General features: G+C 45.2%; 1 long non-coding RNA gene across 1 annotated transcript; it reads left to right on the top strand.

Annotated features, from left to right (window-relative positions):
• Window positions 1–955: 955 nt before the first annotated feature.
• On the top strand, window positions 956–3,888 carry LOC146809939 (uncharacterized). The gene is made up of 3 exons (XR_014965602.1): window positions 956–1,041; window positions 2,483–2,593; window positions 3,582–3,888. It is a non-coding gene; the product is annotated as an uncharacterized LOC146809939 (long non-coding RNA).
• Window positions 3,889–10,430: the final 6,542 nt, after the last annotated feature.

The raw sequence follows: 10,430 nt of genomic DNA, 5'->3' as shown, positions 1-10,430 counted from the left end.
GGACCTGCTGGACCTGCTAGGAGTGGAGGTCCCGGGGCTTGGTGAGTACCTATTTAATTATTACAACTTTGTGTCTGTTCTTCTGCTCTATGTTATATATTGCGAATATCTTTTTTTCCTTCCAACCAGATAGAATGTTGCTGCTTGCAATACATTCCAGGTTAATAATGTTTAAAAGTCTTCTGTGATTATGACACAGGTGCTCTTCTGCGCTACTACTAATCTTACTTGTTTGCAGCTTTGCGTTTGCGCTTGCTTAGCGTGATTCTTTACGAGTTTATTTTAGAGAAATTAAGTTACGTAATGCTACAGTGACTCATGTCCACTCCTTACTTTGTCCTGTCACTAATAGATAGGGGCGGATTGATACATAGGTTTAGGTACTTTGTATGAGCTTCTAATTGGTTAGTGGTATGCTGGATGCCCCCTCACTCAGTTACGTGACGTGCTGCTAGTACGCCAGTCTTTAGAACCTTTCTAGTTTGTTCAATGAGTGGAGGTAGGCTTTGCAGTTACTTCGCAGTAGCAGATGAGCATCAATCAAACCAAAATTGTGTATATACAAAAAATGTAGTCATGTTAATGTGTCCTCCATGATTGGATCATACACATTGTTGAGGAATACAGTCGAAATGCATACTTAATGTACAATTGGCATGCCTGGAATAGGTGGGCTAGGTTGGGTGGTAGGTTGTACTAATACTTAGGCTTACTTGTAACTTAGTTTTCTGGAATCAGAATGGAAGAATGGATTACTGTTGATAAATAGTAACTTAAGTAGTCGAACTGCGAATCCCCCGATATTACATGTTGACCAGATGAGATCGGTCAATGTAGTTATTGCAATTGTTTAGATAAGTGTTTTTTGACCGTTGTTGAAAAAAATTGTATTTGCTTAAGTTGACACCATCCATCAATGTTTGTCTTTCTTATATCTTTCCTGTTCATCAGCACCCAGGGGCAGACGGGCAGGGACTGGGCAGTCGGCGGGACAGGAACACCACGAGGAGGACACCGCTGAGGGCTCCTCTGCTGGCCCCAGTAAGTCTTCTTGTTTTTAATAATATTTCTTATTCCATAACTTTTACTGCCCCATTTCTCCCGAACTATAGTGTGTTTCCAAATGCTATTTTTTTACCACCAATTATCCTTCGATCTGTACGGTTTCAAAAAGCTTATCCCTGCCTCCGCTACGATGACTGAGTACTACTACATACTATCAGTCTGTCTGTCTGTACTGTAGTAGCTAGTCTTGCCCAGTGGCACTCTTTGTGAAAGGTTGTAATATAAAACTCATATTCACCAGTAGCTCGTACAATCCGTTGGGTCGTTGTCTTGTACTACTTTTTACTCTTGTTGATGTTTAGGCTTTGAAAATTCACAGCAACAGCCCTACCAGATTTCTTAATATTTTGATATGATACCCTATAGGACATACAACTGTTGTAGGGATCTTGCACATACATTTGCACCAGAAAATAGGATGTTGGTGATGGTAGGTTGGACCTTCCTTGCACACCTCAATCAGAAATTCCGCACCCACCACAATTCCACTGCTTGACTATAGTACTGTCTTGTCATACCTATTAGGTCTCGGAACCCTCCCCCCAAGACAACCAACAAGTAGACAACCCAGAACATTAACACACCCAACCTCTGTCGTGGAAGCAATTCACATGCACACCCTTACTTTAATTTGCTCAATCGTGTAAGTTAGTCCACTCCACACCAAATACCACGAAGTCTATGTAAGTTTAAAATTTTTATTTCAATTTGAGAAGGTCTGTACACTGTTATCTTAGCAGCACCAACCGGCAAATCAATAACATTAAAACAAAATACATTGTTACACTAATACAGTTGGGAATTAAATCATGATAACTGAAGTGGTGGAAGGCAGCACCACCATCCCATAGCAATTTAGTTTATATACATTTATAAATGAAGATGTGAGTGAAGGGACCCCTCACCTCAGAAGAACCTAGTACTGGTAGTTGGTGCATCGTTCAGAAGCTCTGGTTCGTAGAAGCGAATCTTGCGTCTGTAATGCGAAAAAAGAAATGGTGTGCGTTAGTATATTGCAACTTGCAAGCATTTCTCAGCCGTGCCAAAAAGTGTAGCATCTATGGATAAGCAATATGGACTAACAGTAACAGTAGTACACCAGTTCTTCCTAAAAAAGTGGCTGGTTAATGTTTGTTGACCGCCTGTACGCAGCGCGTAGACTAGACAGTAGCAGTGTGAGGCAGGTCATGTGGGCTCAAAGGTGTCTTAAGAAGCTGCAAGGTAAAGGTAACGTCACATGTGCATGGCTAGGGCTAATCAAGCAAATGCTACAATGATCATATAACTTAGTGTCTACTCTACTACTACCTGATTTGTACTAGTGATTTATGTTAGTATTAACTCATTTTTCAACCTTGCTACTGATCAATAGGGGGGAGGTGTATATGTTGCCTAATAAATGTGTAATGTTTTCTAGGCGCACTACCGACCACCATTGCTGGGGCCAGCGAAGGCGACGCCGAGGGCGAGGATGCGGCAGTTGCAGATAGCAACGGAGGGGGAGTGGCAGCACCAGTGGCAGGCGGTGGTAAGTTAGATTCATAATCTTTAACTATTGTTGAACTTGACAGCACACTCACTGCAAAGGTGTACTGTATGTCTATGTATACTGTAAAGTTGTGAATTAGGGCCCCATTAGGATGGTGGGCGTATTGCCCCCGCCGGGCTGGCTGGAATTCACTGCCGTCACAGCAGGGGCAAACCTCCCGCCATCCCTGTAGAAAATATTCAGACATGTCTAGGCGGAAAAGGGTTCAATATGGCGGTGGTGTCTCTCTCACCACACCGGCAGCCATATAATCTGCATTTTGGAATGCCTTTGCGTGGCGGCATTACCGTCCGCCACGGAAAGGCATGCACACATTGCAGAGTATGCTTGGGGGCCCCCATGGAGGGTACCTACCGATGCTATGGTACCCCCCGACTTTCAAAGCAAAACGTGACAGGCTCCGTGCGAGGCCCGTCATGTTGTGCTTGGAAAAGCAGCACAACATTTTAGCATTGCTTTCAGCAAAGCCAACCAGAATTTAAAATTAAAATAACAGGGTGCGCCCGCCACTGTGCCGGGCGCATCATCCTAATTAATTGTCCCCACGGGACCCCCACCCTTTTTAGCAGTCGGATGGCGGGCGGACAAAGTCCGCCCGCTATCCGATGTCGTAAGTAAGTATGAGTTCTTGGGGACGTTTGAAGAGTGAACTAGAAGACTAGAATTCCCTTTAATTGGTATAGGACTAGGAGCCAGAGTATTGAGTAACCAATGGCCTCATCTATCTGATTTCAACTCCGCTTTGAAAGTTTTATGGAGAAGAGCACCTGGTGCACTGTTCAACTAAAAAGTGTAAGACAGGTGGAAGGAAGAAGGACGGGCGACATTTAAAATGTTATGTACTACTGTGCTTTATTTTATAGTGCTACTCTACCATGCCACTATGTGTATAAATAATTACCTTGTCCTACTGTTTTATTAAGACTATATTTTACAATTGTCGTGTTTTTTTCTTTTTGATACACAGCTACTCCGAAAATCAACCGCAAGGAGTTGGCCGCCAAGGCACGGCGCCGGAAGCTGGAGGCAATCCAGCAGGAATACCGGCGGCTGGTGGTCCTAGCCGAGGAGGAGGAGGAGAGTGCAGCAGCAATTGAAGCCTCCTCCAGTGCCCCGGGCCCCAGCCACCGCCCTCCAGCGGTACGGCGCCACCGTCTGGCGGCTGCCCGCCGCCACCGTGCCATCTCCGGTGCCCCCCCCCACTGTGGTTGCAACTGCCGCGGCCTTAGACGCCGCGTCGCCCATTTAGAGGACCAGATTCGTGTCCTCCTCCAGTCCCGCCCCACCAGTTAGTCCCTGTCACTGCCCCTTTTTTAATTCCTGTTTGTTTCCTCACTCGTTTGGGCGTTCTCTATTTCTATGGACAGTCGTTGGGGTTAGGGAGGGGGGTGGGTCAGCTTTTGTGGGTTTAGTTTATTTGTTAGGGTCAATTAAATATATTTTTCTATGTTACATGCAATGTTGTTAATGTTTTGTAGGTGGGGTAACTGTTTTACATCACACTGTTTCTTTGCTGGTGCATGGCCGCCCATAGCGTGTGTTTGATTTCAATAATTTGCTGACTGTATAAGACACAAACAGATAGATGCGACACACCTCACTCATTGACTGGTCCTACTATGCATTCTTTGGAGTGGTGTTTGAAACTGACATCATTGACATGTCCATTATTGATTCTGCCTCCCCCAAACTTCTCTCTTACCGGTGCTTGATGTTTATGTCCAACTGTGGCACAGCACTGGCTGCATGGTGAAGATGGTTTCCTTTTTCATACATGCCATGATTGGGGTGGTGGTGGTAGTATAGTAGTAGTATACACTGGCAGGGTAGCAGCATTTCCAAAAAAAGAAAAGGAGATAGTCAATCGCCTTTGAGAGACTGTTAGAGGAGTAGTTGAATGAAGTACATCACAGAATTTACCGAGCAACAATTATATGTTCAAATATTTGACAAAAAAAATGAATGCTGGATATTATGAGGATAGCCTACTAGACAGAGTTACAAACTATAGTTTTGTCGACTTGGCTATGCCTACAGTCTAACAGTTAGTGCTGTATATGAGGAATGACAACAAACAAATCAAATCAATGCCGGCAATTCATGCTGAGGTATATGTTCCTTTGTTAAATAAAATAACCTGTGAAATATCCTACTCATGGGTGGGCAAGCAGAAGAAGATCATCGCTCTGCATTGAAATTGAAGTAGTGTTGCTTTCACCACATCCGCCCCAGCAAGTGTGTGATTAAGTATTGGTGTACTTTTAATTTAGTTACACCTCGACAATAAGTCACACAGCCCGGGGGAAGAGGGTTAGGGTCCGTTGATTGGATGGGAAGGGGGATTTTGGGAAAGGTTTGACATAGAAAAACAGTATGCATACATAGACAAACAAACGACAATCATTGAAGACTACCATACCATATCCATTCCATATGTTAAGGTATAAAAAAGGAAATGCATGCATGATGAGACCCGGATTACATACACTTCTATTTCTTGTTCTGTTCCGGCCTTAAAACTTTAACAGATAGCAAATAGAAATTTTAAATATTGGTAGTGAAGAATCGTAAACACAGAGAAAACGTAATGATGATTGATAATAACAACTCCAAGAACACACTGTTGTAAAGAATGTATACAAGATATTAATCAAATTTTTTAAAAGAAGTGAAAAGTGGATACTGTTACTGTCTTATCCTGGTCAAAAATGTGGACTGGTTTTTTGCATCTCGGCATTCCTCTTGCTCCTCTCGTCCATCAATCTAGGGTGTGTCGCCTCACCACTCGCCACTGCCCGGCTGGAATAAAAAGGTGATTGATTGGTAAGGTAATTAATATGCATTGTAATGTTTTACAAAGTTTTGGACAAGGCCCGGCCTGTAATTTTAGATTGAAAACCAAAGGGGATATTCAGAAAGAAAGTGAAAACAAATGCACAAGTGATGGTGTAGTGCAACAAGAACACTTTCCGAGGTGGCATGTATGCATATGCATCATCTCTACTGTAGTCTGTTTCCAGCATAGACCTTCAACAGTAACAGGAGAGATCAGGCCCACAGTGCTTACCATTAGCACATCCTACGTTACCACTTTAGAGTCCTTTTTTTTTTCTCTCAAAGAGTTGGACAAACGCAAAGCACATTATCCATTCCAGACATAGCATTTTACAGTTAAAGTTAGTAAAATCAATGCACTGCAGTCATCCCACCGCTACACTCTATTCAACTTCTACACAGACATTTGGGTGTGCTGTGGTTGTGGTTCACGTGTTTACCTTTAGGCTTTTCCGTTTTATGCCACTCATGAAACATCCTCCTGACTTCATCATCAGCTCTGATACTTCTACTGACTGAAGATCAGCCTGCAGTACAAGTGTAATTTTTAGAACACAACAAGAGTAGAAATATAAATATTACTGACTTGAGTCATTCTTTATTGTGTACAGAAAGATAGATTAACACTAGTACACTTTGACATCATTCACTTTGTGCACAACAAACAACGCCAACACAAAGATCAATAGCTCAGAGTCAGGTGTCCAATGCATGCCATTAATTATCATCATTTATTACCTGTTACTTCTCATCTTAAGTTAACGGGCCGTCTCTTTCGCCATCATCATGACGGACGGTGCTGTTTAAGTCACAGTCATTTGCATTGCGCAGCAGATTGAGTGAGTGCCCTTCCTGTATTGAATTAAAAGCAATGTATCACCAAGATGCAGGAGAGAAGTACACATTTCTTGTTTGCCAGAAGAGGAAAATTAGTAATTACTAGTGTGTTCTGTAGAAAGTTGATTAGTGGCAGTGCACAATTACATCAATTCATTCATGCGCAACACACACAACAAAATCTACATCACTCAGTCTGCTTTTCTGCGGACAATGCATGGCATCAATCATTACCTGTTGCATCTTATTTTCAGTTAATGGCCAGTCTCTCTCGGCTCTGAAGGAGGATAGCTATAGAAGTCATCAGATTCATGGTCCACTTGTTTTGGAAGGACGAGGAAAGTTTGAATTTGTTGTTACCATCATCCAATCATCATTCATGAGGGAAATGGAATTGACCAGGAGATGCAGTATGATCGAGCGGAGGAGCTGGATTCTGAGGACTGTAGTGTCAAATGGCAGACACCTGAAACTTGTATCTTAAATTAGAAGATTAGAAGACGGTGATAATGCATTGGTTGCGATTCACAAGTTTATAACCGGAACAACAGACACAAACAAAGGGGGAAAAAAGGGAGGAAGACAGTAAGTGCGAGCCTAATTGTCAGGGAAGTATAGCTCGTCCTCAAACTCTGGGGGATCTTCCAGTAGTAGGTAATCATCTGACACAATACTACCGTCACCTGAGCCGCTGTCCTCATCTTCCTCTGTTGATTCATGCATTGTGTAATTCGGTGGTATGAAGTGCTGATTCATTTTGATCATTGTTAACCTCTCCACGTTTTTGGGAGATAGACTGGTCCTTCTCAAGGTTACAATGGAACCAGCAGCACTGAAAACACGTTCGGAAGAGACACTTGCGACAGGGCAAGCCAGATAGCTTATCGCCAGCCTGCTGAGCTGTGGCCATTCAGACCTTTTCCTATACCAATACTGCACTGGGTTTTGATCAACGTACACCTCTGTTGGATCGTCCAGATAGGCCTGGACCATCCGCTCAATGTTCAGGGTTGCTGCTGGTAAGCTTTTGTGCTGTTTTTTCTGTGCATCAGCACTGTGCTTACGGCCCATCTTTACATACCAATCTGATAATGATTGTACTCGGCCGAATGATCCAGTTATTGTTTTTGTAGTCGATGGTGATGGTGAGTGTTGCGATTGTGAGCCAACCGCACTGCCCTCAGCCGACGAAGTTGCACTTGATTCTGCATGGCCTGCTTCAGTATCAGTACTTGTTGTGGGTTGATGTGGCGGGCTTTTAATTAGCAGCCCTTCGTTTTCAAACTTGATGGCTGCTTCAGCTATACAACTTTTGTAGCGGGCAACATCAGTGTCGGAAAAAGAACGGAATAGTCCTAATTTTGCACGTGGATCCAGAATTGTGGCACAAATGTAATGGTCTTGTGACAAAATTTTATTTTGTATCCTTACATTTTCTGATAAGCGCCTGGATAAGCTCTCCACCAAGTCATGGGCTTGCCTTCTGTCCTCTACACCTTTGTAGGATTCAGACACATTATTCAGCTCATGCTCTAGCATTTGCAACAATGGGATCGCTTGGCCCATTGTACAGTCCTCCTTGCTGACTTCACGTGTGAAGACCTCAAAAGGAGACAGCATCTCAGTCAGGCATTGAATTAGGGTCCATTGCTCCCTCTGAAGGGTCATGCCTTTAACACTAGCATCACTGCCTTTGTACCAGACATAATCATTGAGTGACCTGTGCTGTTCGTACAGACGATCAAGCATGTAATACGTTGAGTTCCAACGTGTTGCCACCTCCTGGATGAGTGCCTTGACTGGCACCCTACGCTCACGTTGGAAGATCCTCAGCTGCTTCCGAGCTTTAAAAGAATGGCTGAAATGAGTGCATATTCTTCGGCAGATGGACAGTAAATTGCTTACTATGGGTTCTTTTTTCAGAAAGTCTTGCACTATAATGTTTATGCAGTGTGCCAAACACGGAACCCTGAAATAGGAACCAAGTTCCATGGCCTTAAGTACATTACTGCCATTGTCTGTGGCAACAAAACCAATACCAAGCCCTCTGGGCTGCAGCCATTCCAAAACCTTGGTGCGAAACTCTTCTAAAATGTTTTCAGCCGTATGAGATTTCTCCATGGCGAACATGGCTACAGTTGCATGTTTCCGAGTACCTTCAAAAATCGCAGCTGTGTCAACAACACCTCGTGCAGATAGTAGATCTTTAACCCCCACAAAAGAGATCCAGTGTGCAGTGATACACATGTAATCTGTGGCTTGGCAACTGGTCCACATGTCTGTTGTCAGGTGGATATTGTGCACAGCACTCTTCTGCAAAGCTTGTCCAACCAATTCCAGCACATCATGATGTAGTGCCGGAACAGCAATTCTTGCGAAATAGGACCGGCTTGGAACTTTCCATTTCGGGCAGATGGCAGACACAAATTCAAGGAAACCCACCCCTTCCACAAATGAAAAAGGAAGAAGGTCCAGCGCTAACATTTTAGCCAGCTTCGCATTGTACAATCGTGCCGTTGGGTGGTTGCGTTGGAACTGCCCCTCCAACCTAAACATGCTGTCAATGGTAGGCTGGCTTACTTTCCTTAGTGGTGCCATTAACCCACTAAGGCTCAACGACACAGATTGTCTCATTGAGGTACTCGCCGCCGGTCGCCTTGGTGTCTCACCCACACTCTGAGTATGGCTCTTACTGCGGTGCCACTCTGATGTTACTGAGGAGGATGTGGGCGTTACCACTGCAGTGACTGCACTACTGGAGACAGGGCTAGAAATGCCTCCCTGTTCTTCACCTGCCACCACAATAATATCGCTCCCTGATTCCTGACCAACTTCAAAGGGTTTAGTTTTCCTACTTTCTTTTAACTTAAGTAGGTGATCCTCCCACACAATAGTGTGGTGTGTTCTGAGATGACTTGCTTGTCCTCCGGTACCATAGTTTGTACCAAGCTTACCACGCCGAACACCTTGCCGACAAATTGCGCATATAGCAACGTTCTCCTCCTTGGCGCTAACAGAAAAGAAGTCCCAAACTGGGGAGGAGAACTTTCTGGCACTGCTGGATGTGCCACTTTCAACACCAGATGAACTTGAGGGGGTCCTTGAAAATATGTGACCCTGTCCACCTACACTGTGACTTTTACTACCACTTCCTACTGAGGTGGTTGAGCTGGATGTAGGTCCCTGCCGGGCCTTGGAAAATATGGCAGCTGGAGGTAGTGGTGGTGTAACCTGTGTTGGTGAGATCCGTGCTGCATCCCGCTCAGTAGCAGCCTTTCTGGATAGGGTTAGAATGTCGGTCTCCAATCCCTTTGGGGCGGGAGTAATGTGCGTGATGACTGGCTCGTCTTCATCAACATCATCACCCCCCTCTTCTACATCTACCTCCATAACTCTAAGTTTTTCTGGGACCTTCCTTTTCAGAAGCAATGTCTTGTGGCGTACTTCACTCTCAGACCGAGCTGGTGGGACCCAAGTGTCATCACGATCATCAGAAGCGGGGCTTGAAGAAGAAGATGATGGACTAAGCCTCCTTTTCCTTGCTGGTGGTCTGGAAGACAATAGATGTTCTGGAACAGTGGTTTGACTTCGCTCCGCTTTGTCTGCAGGAAGCTCGATTTCCTGAAATGCCCCTACGTCAGGAGCAACAACTACTATGGTGGGCTGTTGTGGCGGCTGCTGCTGTTCTGGTTGCGGCGGCTGCTGCTGCTGGTCTGGTTGCGGCGGCTGCTGCTGCTGGTCTGGTTGCGGCGGCTGCTGCTGCTGGTCTGGTTGCGGCGGCTGCTGCTGCTGTTCTGGTTGCGGCGGCTGCTGCTGCTGTTCTGGTTGCGCCGGCTGCTGCTGCTGTTCTGGTTGCGCCGGCTGCTGCTGCTGTTCTGGTTGCGCCGGCTGCTGCTGCTGTTCTGGTTGCGCCGGCTGCTGCTGCTGTTCTGGTTGCGCCGGCTGCTGCTGCTGTTCTGGTTGCGCCGGCTGCACACTGATCTGCTGAGTTTGCGCCTGCGTTGAACTTGATTGTGTACTACTTTGCGGTAATGACATTTCTTCAACACCGCTGCCCGTTAGTAGACTGGCTACCTCTGCGACAGTAAAGCCCTTGGGCCTAGGTTGGTGGGGTTGCTGGACCGCTGTGCTGCTCCCAGCTTGG

The sequence above is a fragment of the Triturus cristatus genome, chromosome 7 (genome assembly GCF_964204655.1).
Source record: "Triturus cristatus chromosome 7, aTriCri1.1, whole genome shotgun sequence".
Taxonomy (NCBI): domain Eukaryota; kingdom Metazoa; phylum Chordata; class Amphibia; order Caudata; family Salamandridae; genus Triturus; species Triturus cristatus.
Note: the sequence above shows the minus strand (reverse complement) of the source record. Positions and strands in the feature narration are given on the sequence as shown.